Source organism: Hippopotamus amphibius, chromosome 13 (genome assembly GCF_030028045.1).
Source record: "Hippopotamus amphibius kiboko isolate mHipAmp2 chromosome 13, mHipAmp2.hap2, whole genome shotgun sequence".
Taxonomy (NCBI): domain Eukaryota; kingdom Metazoa; phylum Chordata; class Mammalia; order Artiodactyla; family Hippopotamidae; genus Hippopotamus; species Hippopotamus amphibius.
The window spans coordinates 64,965,530-64,976,075 of record NC_080198.1 but is presented as its reverse complement, the minus strand read 5'-3'; the positions used below and the strand labels follow the sequence as shown (position 1 = coordinate 64,976,075).

The 10,546-nt window shown below is 41.7% G+C and overlaps 1 long non-coding RNA gene across 1 annotated transcript; it reads left to right on the top strand.

Annotated features, from left to right (window-relative positions):
* Positions 1 to 616: 616 nt before the first annotated feature.
* On the top strand, positions 617 to 2,897 carry LOC130835331 (uncharacterized). The gene is made up of 3 exons (XR_009048868.1): positions 617 to 907; positions 1,387 to 1,532; positions 2,474 to 2,897. It is a non-coding gene; the product is annotated as an uncharacterized LOC130835331 (long non-coding RNA).
* Positions 2,898 to 10,546: the final 7,649 nt, after the last annotated feature.

Below are 10,546 nucleotides of genomic sequence, written 5' to 3'. Positions count from 1 at the left end.
CACATGTATTCCAGAGACTGAGAGAAACTCTACAGAGATTCAGGAGCCTGTCATACCAGTAAAGGTCTTAAGGCTCCACTAGTCTAGGATGTGCTAGGACTTGACATCACAGCAAAACCTGTGCGGCAGTGGACCCATGTGCATGGAATTCATGGGTCTTCCCATGTTCTTTGCCATCTTGTAGCAGCTGGTTTGAAAGAATGGTGAGATGGCCTTTTGAAGATTCTGTCACAGCACCAGCTAGGTGGCAGTACTTTTCAGGGCTGGGGGAAGGTCCTCCAGAAGGCTGTATAAGCTCTGAATCAGCCCTGAATCAGTGTCCAGTATATGTTGCTGTTTCTCCAATAGGCAGGATTCATGGGTCCAGGAATCAAGGAGTGGAAATGGGAGTGGTACCTCTTACTATTACACCTAGTGACCCACTAGCAAAAGTTTTGCTTCCTGTTTCTGTAACTTTATGCTCTGCTGGCCTAGAGTTCTTAGTTCCAGAGGGAGGAGTGATTCCGCCAGGAGACACAACAATGATTCCATTGAACTGTAAGTTAAGACTGCTGCCCAGCCACTTTGGGCTCCTGATGCCTCTGAATCAACAGGCAAAGAAGGGAGTTACTGTGTTGGCTGGGGTGATTGATCCTGATTACCAAGCGGAAATTGGACTGTTACTCCACAGTGAAGGTAAGGAAGAATGTGTCTGGGATACAGGAGATCCCTTAGGACATCTCTTAGTATTACCTTGCCTAGTGATTAAGGTCAATGGAAAACTACAACAACCCAACCCAGGCAGGACTACCAATAGCCCAGATCCTTCAGGAATGAAGGCTTGGTTCAACCCATTGGATAAAAACACCATGATCCACTGAGGTGCTTGCTGAAGGCGAAGGGAATACAGAATGGATAGTGGAAGAAGGTAGTTATAAATATCAGATACAACCTTTGTTTTCTTTCTTATTCCTTTATTACACAGTATAAGATGCATTGGTTTTATATCACAGTGTTTAAGTATTGCTAATTTTACATCATAGCATTTAAGTTATAGGATATCAAGGAAAGAATACTCATCACTCAAGGACTTTACATCTTCCTCTAGGGAAGAGATTAGTGTGTTTTTGGTTGTATGCAAGACAGTTGTATCATGTGGGGCAGAACTGTGATCTTGTTATTGTCTTTATCTGGAGATTAAGTGTGGCTTAAGGAGATGTGTATGATTGCCAAGTTGACAAGGGGTGGACTTGTGATGGCTAATTTTATATGTCAACTTGACTGGCCATGGGATGCCAGATTAAGCATTATTTCTGGGTATCTTTGTAAGGGTGTTTCCACATGAGATTAGCGTTGTGTATATATATATATATTTGAATATAAATATACATTATGTATCCTACACAGCACTAATATAGACACTACCTAGAGTCTCTGGCAAGTTGTAATAGAAGAACCACAGTGTAGACCCCAAGTTTCTGGAGCAGCCATCTACGGCTGATGGCTACATCTACAGCATTCGCAAAGCAGCTTCTGATCTGCTACTGGATCTGGTGAGCACTGGCCATACAAATAAAGACATCAAATGACTACATGACAAAGCTGCCCCTCCTGAGCTGGGTGTTTTCAGAGCCACTAGGTCATAAGTTTAGGTGGGCCCAGCCGAATCAGGTGCCAGCAGGTCCTGAAGGCACATGTAATTCTGAAAAATAGGTGTCTCAACCCCCCATGTCACCTATTCCTATGGCCCTGATGCTTCTTCCTTAGTTTACACCTTCAACTCCATGCCTAACTGCTAGAGGAGGAAAAAAATCCTGAGCTCAGTTCTCAGGTAGGTCAGCTCAGTATGTTGGTTCAGTTAAGCCTATTTATGGATGGCCCAGAAGGACAGTGGTGGAAAGAAATTCTTCCCGTGGGCAGGACTTCAGGCAGGGTAGCTTATTATCCATTTTGTGTGGAGAGAAGAGTAGCCCAACATAAGGATATATACAAACTCCCAGGTAGTGGAGATTGGTTTGCCTGCTTAGTTAGAGGTCTGAAATCACCAAGATTGGAAGATTAATGACAAGGAAGTTGGGTGAGAGGCAGCTGGGTGGACATATGGGCACAGGCACAAAGTGTAGCCCTCTTTCCATTGCATGTGAATGCCCACCAGAGACCATCTAGTGGTGGAACAGGTGGGTAGGATGATTCTTCCAGGAGAAGCCAGCCATCCTTTGTCTTTGTCTACCCTGGTGACTTGTCTTTGGCTACCCAAATGTACTCATGAACTGGGTAGATATGGTGGCAAAGACAAAAAGCATATGTTCTTCTAGCTACTGCTGCTGAATGTCAGCAGCAGAGCCCCTATTATAATATGAGGCTGAGTCCCTAATGTAATACTATCCCTCAAGGAGACCAACTAACCACTTAGTGGCAAGTTATTTACATTGGGCACTTTGTGTCCTGGAGAGGGCAGTGACTTGTCATGACTAAGGTTTACATGTATTTCCAGGTATGCATATTCTGTCCTTCCTGCAGTTCCTCAGCATTTCTGCTATCCAAGAGCTCACAGAGTATCTGATTTATTGACGTGAGATCCGGCGTGACATTTCTTTGAGCCAAGGGACCTACCTTACAGCAAAGGAGGTGTAGCAAAGGAAATGACCATGGTACCCCCTCCTACCACATCCTACATCATCCGTCACCCAAAGCTGCGGCCTGATAAAACTTTGGAATCATCTCTTATAAGTATGACTAAGGCACCAGCTTTGAAATGATACCCTCTAAGTATAGGTCTCTGCCTTTCAGGATGCAGTGTATACTTTGTAATAGTTAATTTTAATGTGTCAGTTTGTCTAGGCCATGCTTCCAGATATTTAGTCAAATATGATTCTGAATTTTTCTGTGAGAATGTTTTTGGATGAGATTAAAATTTAAATTGGTGGATTTTGAGTAAAGCAGATTGCTTTCCATAATATGGGTGGTACTCATCCAATCAGTTGAAGGCCTGGATAGAACAGCTCAACTCTTTGAAAGATTCCAGATCAATGAGTTACTTTAGATCCATTCTGTCTGAGTGGTCATGTACTTTTTTGGGTCACAGAGCCCTTTAAAAATCTGAGGAAAGTGCTAGATGTTCGTACTAGTAAATTGTACACATGAACCATACATAGTTTATTTTGCATATAAATTCAGGATGGATACTAAGGGAAATCCCTCATTAATCTGCCACATTAAAAACCCTTTTCTATATCTTCCTTGAGTTTTGTAGTGGAAGCCAAAATATCCGCAAGAAGTCAACATATGGAATTAGTTAACAGTGTAGTATCAAGCTTTGGACTAAGACATACGTGTCCCCCCAAGTCCTCCTATTCAGTCTTCCAGAAGACTGAGAGATTTAAAATGTACCAGAAACATTTTATTTGACTTTTACGTAGTCACTGAGAACCCCAAACAGCATTAGTTTTACCATCAACGGAATGTTTCCAGTTTGTTTAGTTTCAGAACTGTTTCTTTAGCCAACAAATCCCTTCCTAAATGTCAATCAGGAAAGAAGTTCTTAAGCACCCAGTATGTGAAGATATTCCATGACCTCTATTGTAACAGCCTCTTAATTTCCTTTTTTATCATATTTGATGCTGACGGTTGTATGGCTCGCTGATTTACTTGTGTTTATTGACTGTGTCCCTTGATTGACTGTCAATCAAGGCAAAGACCTTGTTTATCTTGCATATCACGGCACCTCTAGGGTGGTGCAGAGCCGCACATGTTAGGGGCTAAGAAGTATTTGTTAAACGAAGGAATAATACATCTGCAGAGTTCATGGTAAGACCCATGGTTAAATAATTATCTTGAAAGAGCACTTAGGAAAGAGATCTGGGCCATTCGTGGTGTTTGTAATAAATTCTTTTCTTGATGATGTTGAAGACTGCTGTGATGATGAAGGTGAGTAACATCAGCTGCCTTTCTTGCTGCTGTGGGGTACACTGAAGTGGGTTGACCATAAGAAATAGAAAGACACGTTGAACCACAGCTTCAGACAGTATCCTTTAACCTCTGACTGCTGGGAAGACCAGCCACAGATAATCTCGTCTGTGGGCCAGGATCCCAAGGGAACAAGAAAGGCCAAGTTGCAGATGGCAACAGGAATTGCAAACAGTGGTCACAGTTGTTACCATGGGATGGGCTGATGTCTGCTAGAGCTCAAAGCCCTGCTTTCCTCCCCCAGGGTTTCCAACTAGTCTTTACAACGGCCTTGGGAAGCAGCCCTTCCAGAGGGAAAGACCATACGTCACCCTTACTCATTTCTAGCTCTAGTTTATCAAGAGAGACATATAGAGACATTTGTTGCAATTATTATTAACACCTTTTCCTCCATACTTTAACATTGATTTTATGTAAGTTGAAAGTTCATATCACGTAAACAAATTTTTTTTCACACGGCCAATGTTATGCGGTAAGTCTCAGTTTATTATTTGTTGGCATGTTCATCTTAAGCATTAGGAAATATGCATATGTCCTGCTATTTACAATTTTAAACAGAACAAAACTTCAAATTAAAAAAAAAATTAGATACAATTGTGAAGTCCATCCTACACTTTTGTAAGCAAATAAACACCAATACCCTTATGAACACACATACACAAAGAAAAGAAAAAAAGAAAGGAACTTGGCCTAGAACGTCTTGCTCCGTTTCACTGAGACTTGACATTGTTTCCCTGGTCTGCATCTAGAACTGGAACATGGTGGCGAATTGCATCCGAGGCTAAGCTTGTGACTTTTATTTCCTGCTTCCACTAGAACCAAGATATCCAAAGAGCATGTTTGGAAGGACTTGTGTTTCCATGATTTCTGGTCCAGCCTCTCAGTCACAGAGGATGGAGGAGTTTGGGTCCACTCCAAAGAATGACTTCAAGGTGGAGAACCTCAGACCGTGAGGTCCCATTTACACACAGTTATTTCCGTGGAGTAGCTGGAAAGTCCTCAGGATACTCTTGTTTGTGAGATAGATACAAGCCTTTCTAGGACATTTTATAGCTGGCTCCGTACAGTAATCAGCCCCAGCACTGGAGTAGTCTAGAAACTCCTAAGTTGTGGGCAAGGATTAAATTTGGTGTGAAGGTAAGTGGGGATGCTCTCCACTGTGTAGTTAAAAACAAAGAGCAGGCACAGAGGGAGCACTTGCTCTGCCCTTTCTTCACCCACTGCATTTTCACTTCCCCTTCCACTACCCCAGAGGTCTAATAGTGGACCCTATCATCCCGTATTTAAAAGAGCTTTAAATATCCCGAGTACAAAAGTGGAGCAGGAATTTGGGGTTTGCTTTTCTTTCGGGTTTAACGTGACTTGCTAGGTCCAGCGTGCTTTGTAATACAGCCCTGAGACCATAGGATCCTGAGGGCAAATTCCCTTGGGGGAGAGTGGCCCTGCCAGCTGATTAGCACAGTTTGCCTTCTTCCTACCTCCCTTCTGCTCAGGTATTAGGTGTTCAGACAGAGGAGCTTGTGCTGGCTCCCCGGGTCCCTTGCTCCCTTTTCATTCGAGCCAGTGATGCAAAGTCCCCAGCTTGGCCTGTCAGAACATGATAGCTCTGTAAACATTGAAATCTTTGTTGCCATAACAGCAGGAAAAATAATATGGGATCCTGCATATAAATATAGCGGAGGCCTTGGGGAATAGGAGCATTTCTAAATGACTTGAAGCTCTGTCACGGCATAATCTCTTATAAATAAATGTCAGCATAGTCACTGAATGCGCACTGGAGTTTTGCCTGTTCGTGGTGCTCAGCCTTCTAGACAATAGTTATGCTAAGGGATTATCTTTTAACATAGTGCAGTTATCTCCTTTGTTTGTTTTCTTTTTTCATTATTCACATAAGCCAAGGGAAATGAAAAGCATCTTATTTCAGGCAAAAGAGCCTGTGAATGATTAACTCTGGTTCCATGCATTGGGACTCTGCATAGCAACCCCTTGGCTTACAACTAGAAAAAAGGCTCAAGGCAGCAACAGCAGCCTGGGGACCCGAGATCAACCCTCTCAAACGAAGGTGGTGAGGAACGGATTAGGTCTAAGCGTTGTGTTTACGAGGAGAATTCTCTGTAGCTGGCTCATTTCAATTCTGCATTGGTTTTATTGCACTTTTCTTGGTGGAGATGTGTTTTGCTGACCTTTACTTTTGCACGGACTCTTGCTTTTGGAGTGCACTGGAGGATCCAAGTGAAACTTGGCTATGAGTACGGCCTAATCTGGTTTATGCCGCTATATTTTACGCGTTTTCTCCCTAATACTGTCCAACACTGGGCTAACTAACACTGGCTAAATTTTATGTTAATGAGTGGAAGTAGCAGATAGCTTCATAATGACCTTGAGTTTTAATTTTAGTGCAATGAAAATTTTGTTGGTAAAATTTGGCTCTCTTGGAATTAGACACAGCACAAAGGATTAGAAGAATGAAAGAGAAGCAAATGGTGTGATTACATGGTTCCAATTAAAAGGACATGAGTGTCTTAAAGAACCACGGTGTACAAATATAGGGACGGAATCAAAACCAATTCTGTATCTTTCTGTGGACATTTGGTATTTAAACATTTATATAACAAGGTCTATTTTCATGGAAAACAAGACCCAAGTTAAAAGAGTCAGAAGAAAATGAAGTGTAAGCTAAGGACAGAAGAAACACTGGAAAATTTAGGAAAATGCAGTATAGTTATAATAGAGCCAAAATATTCAGGACACTTAAATTTAGACTGCAAGTCAATCCAGATGTTTATTTATTAACGTTAATAATGTTTCCAGCCTTGTTATAGAATACCAAATCCCGGGGGTTCCACTTCTGAGTTTAAAGACAAATGCATGGTCTTTATTCTTTTCCAGCTCTGTTTTAATTTTAGAGGTTTTCTATAGCCATGAGTTTCCTGTAACAGTGTTTGCAAAATCTTGAGCAGCTCCTGATGCCTAGCAGAAAGCCTGAGTAAAACACAGGTCTAGCAAGGCTTTCCCCTTTCTGCATTTCTCTTCTGGCTTCCATGGCAATAAAGAGAAACTTGGCGTGAGAATATAATCTGTTTCTGCCTGTTTCTCATCTGAAGCCATAAACCTCTGCCATCCCACCCAAGACTAGAATTTCAGCTGGCATGAAACAGCTGTCTGCTTACAGGTTTATTCCGGTAGTAACCAAAGACAAAACTCTTTTAATTGAAGGCTCTAGGCTGTTCTCCAAACCTTCACAATCTCTGGGTCATCCCCAGGAGGAAACCACTGAGGAAAAGGTACAAGTTACCTCCTTTCTTATGGTTTTTGACACACTGCATGTTTACGAAGTTGGAGAACATTTTACCCTTCTACGCGTAATTTCTCTAGATTGACTGCCATGGAGTGAAGGAGGTGGGAAACGGGGTCACACACTCAAAAGTCCTAGGGCTCAGGCACACGGACTGAGTCAGGAAGACTAGGCTGCGGTCTAGGGGAGGGGGTGATCTGTCAAAAAGGCATCTGCTGCCCAGCTGCCCCCAAAGTTCCCATGTGGGAATGTGGAGAGTGTTGCCAGATATTCTGGTTTGTCAATAGAAGTCCCCAAATCCTGATTTTTATGTGAATTCTGCATAGTATTAGATGTTGGCAATTTTTAATTTGAATTGAAGTCAGACATTGTGAAGGTCAATCAACACATGGTTCTCGAATGCGTGGAGCTGGGTAGTATCCAACCCCCAGGATTTGCCCCTGATTCACCACAGGTAGATTTTCCCTTTCTCAGCTTCTTAGGTCCTAAAACCATCCGTATAACATTTACACATTTTACTCTTTTAGCTTAGGTAGTCTGGCAGAAAGAAAAGAATACAAGTGTGGAGCCAGGGAGATGTAGATTTGACCAGATTTTACCACATTGTGACCTGTAGCAGATTAATGAATCTCTTGAAGCCTCTCTTGTAACCTGTGGAAATGAAAACCTGTTTTACAGGGTATTTGAAGAGTAAATATACCACCAGGTATAACACCCTCAGCCTGGTCTATTTAGGTGTTCTTCTCATGGGTGTTACTATCCTGTTCATTACCAATAGGTGATCTTCCTCTTTGGAAGACACAGCATCTCCATCCCAATGAGTTTCTCTCAGGATAGGGAGAAGGGCCTCTCTGAAGATTTAATATGCTGTGCAATACAAAGAAATTGTATCGAGTCATTTCTAAGGCCTTAAGGAAATTTAGAATTTTAGAACTAGAAGAAATCTTGGGGAAACAAACTCACAGCTAGAAATGAATAGAGAGATCAATTATATCTTAAACATCAATATTTTAAACCACCCAAATAAATGCTGTCACTGAAATGCAGTTAAGAACATTTTATTTATAGAAAATAAAGCCGAAGACCTTACGTGCAACCATGTTGTAAAGTAAAAGAATATAGGTTAACTTTTTTCCTCGCAATGTCTGTGGGATTATTTACTTGGAAATGAATGGATGAATGACACGTATAATATAGCCTGCTTTTGTATCCAGGCACATCTGCGATTAGGGAGATTTCTTCTCTCCTAACTCTAGGTCCATGATCTGTGGGTAATGGTGGCAAGGGGTCACTCAGACAATTGAGGTACACCCAAATGGAGTTTGAGAAGATAACTGATGTCTTCTTGCTTTCTGTTCAAAATTAGGTGCAAGCTGAAGTTTCAACTTTTAAAGGAAGAGGCTTCCTTTCTTCCTTTTCCTGGACCAGCTGCAAGTAATAACAGAAAACAAAGCAAAATAAAACATGCCGTCTGACAAATAGTTCAGTGGTAAAAATAAAACAGGGTAGTCACGTAAGATGGTTCAGTGTATCTGGTGTCTTTTTCATGATTTATCTTGCTTGATTAGAGCTCTTTGACAGCATGATAGGGAGTGATGTGGCTGTGTGATGGATTATTTGAAGCGCTCATCTATAAGCCATTGATATATTTACTGACAAAACTCTTATTTCTAAAACATAATAGCATATGATGCTGGTCCCATAGGAGTCTCAAAGACTCTGGCTGACAATTAAGAATTATAGAGAATAATAATAATATGGTCATCTACCATGAGATAGGACCTACGCTGGGTACTTAATGGACATCGTGTAAAGCCCTCATTACATTTAATTAGGTCTTTATCTCCATTTTATAGAGGGATCAATTGAGTCTCAGGCATATGGGGCTTCCCTTGGGTCACAAAGATGGTTAGATGAGGCTAGGACTAAACCAGATTTGTTGCTCTAGTCCTCTATACCCCATACTTTCCCAAGCATTTTAGGGAGTAACTCCCCCAACTTGCAGGGAATGTAAGTTGCCTAGAAATCACCAACAATGTCAGAATCCCCAGCCATCCAACAGCCAAGCTCAAAGCAGAACAAGATTACCTGACACATGACGGGCGTGATTACTTGAGATCCCTTGTCATTTCTTAAAGAGAAAGAGGTTTTCCCTCTTTTGCTTTCTGCATACAACATAGAAAAGTTGACTGTAGAAGATGTTAAGTGCTACTGGTGTCTGACATTCCCTAGAGAGGAAGTGGTTGTGCACTAAACGTTCTGTGAGCCAGTTAGGTCTTTGGTAACTTTCTTTGCTTCCATTCTCTCTACAGACCCCTTCCCCCCAATAATTTTTTCAATCCTGGTTCAGCCATCCCCACCGTAAGAAGACTGTTAGGTGAGGAATGAGTCAAAGAGCCATCCTGTCTGCAGAAAGAAGTCCTCACACATCCCAGGAGATGCATTCACATGACAAAACAGAACATAAACATTGAGTGTGGTCAGCCCCTCCACTCTTTCTTTCCCTTTGGCAAAGGGTAGTAGGTCGTTTACTCACATCTGAAAAATTAGTTTACATTGGAACGTCAGGATGGGGACTCGGAAGGAGTGGGAAAAAACATGGGAAGTGCATTTCTTGGAAGAAAGGAAACAGGAGGGCACAGCAAAATCACAGAAGGCCCATCTTAGCACTTATGTTAGTTCACACAGATGAAACACCTTCATCGTGGCTATGGATGGCACTGTCTCGAGAACCACATCAGTGGCTCTAAGTTCCCCAAAGGTGTTCCTGAGTCTGAATCTCTGGAAGCAGGGAGAGGCAGAGGCTTTCATCTTACAAATGATCCACAGTTGGTTCTGATGCTCAACCCAGGTCAGACAGCAGATTTCCTCCCGTGAAGTAACTGCCTCCAGGGTTCCAGTGTTTGTATATTTGTTTTTATTTATTCCAAACCAATATGCACTATTTGGTATACAATATATACCAATACATTTGTACCAAGTACCCAGATCACAATAATGAAAGTACAACAAAGGGATTCTCAACAACAACAAAAATTATCAAAATGTACTTCCCTTCAAAACACTGTCGTTTATGAACTAGGTATGATAAAATGGAGATAGAATCTTTAGAGAACGCATGCAATTAAGGTCAAAACAATATTAGCACAGTCAGATTCCTGATCAGAATTCAGGAGTGAGGTTGGTCGAAAGTCGATTATGCTGATGTGTCTGGTTTGACCCTGGTGACTTTGCATCCAAAGAGGTTAGGGATGCTGGCAGCAGAGCTGCAAATAAGTGTGGAGGCTTTAGGAAAAATAAAAATTT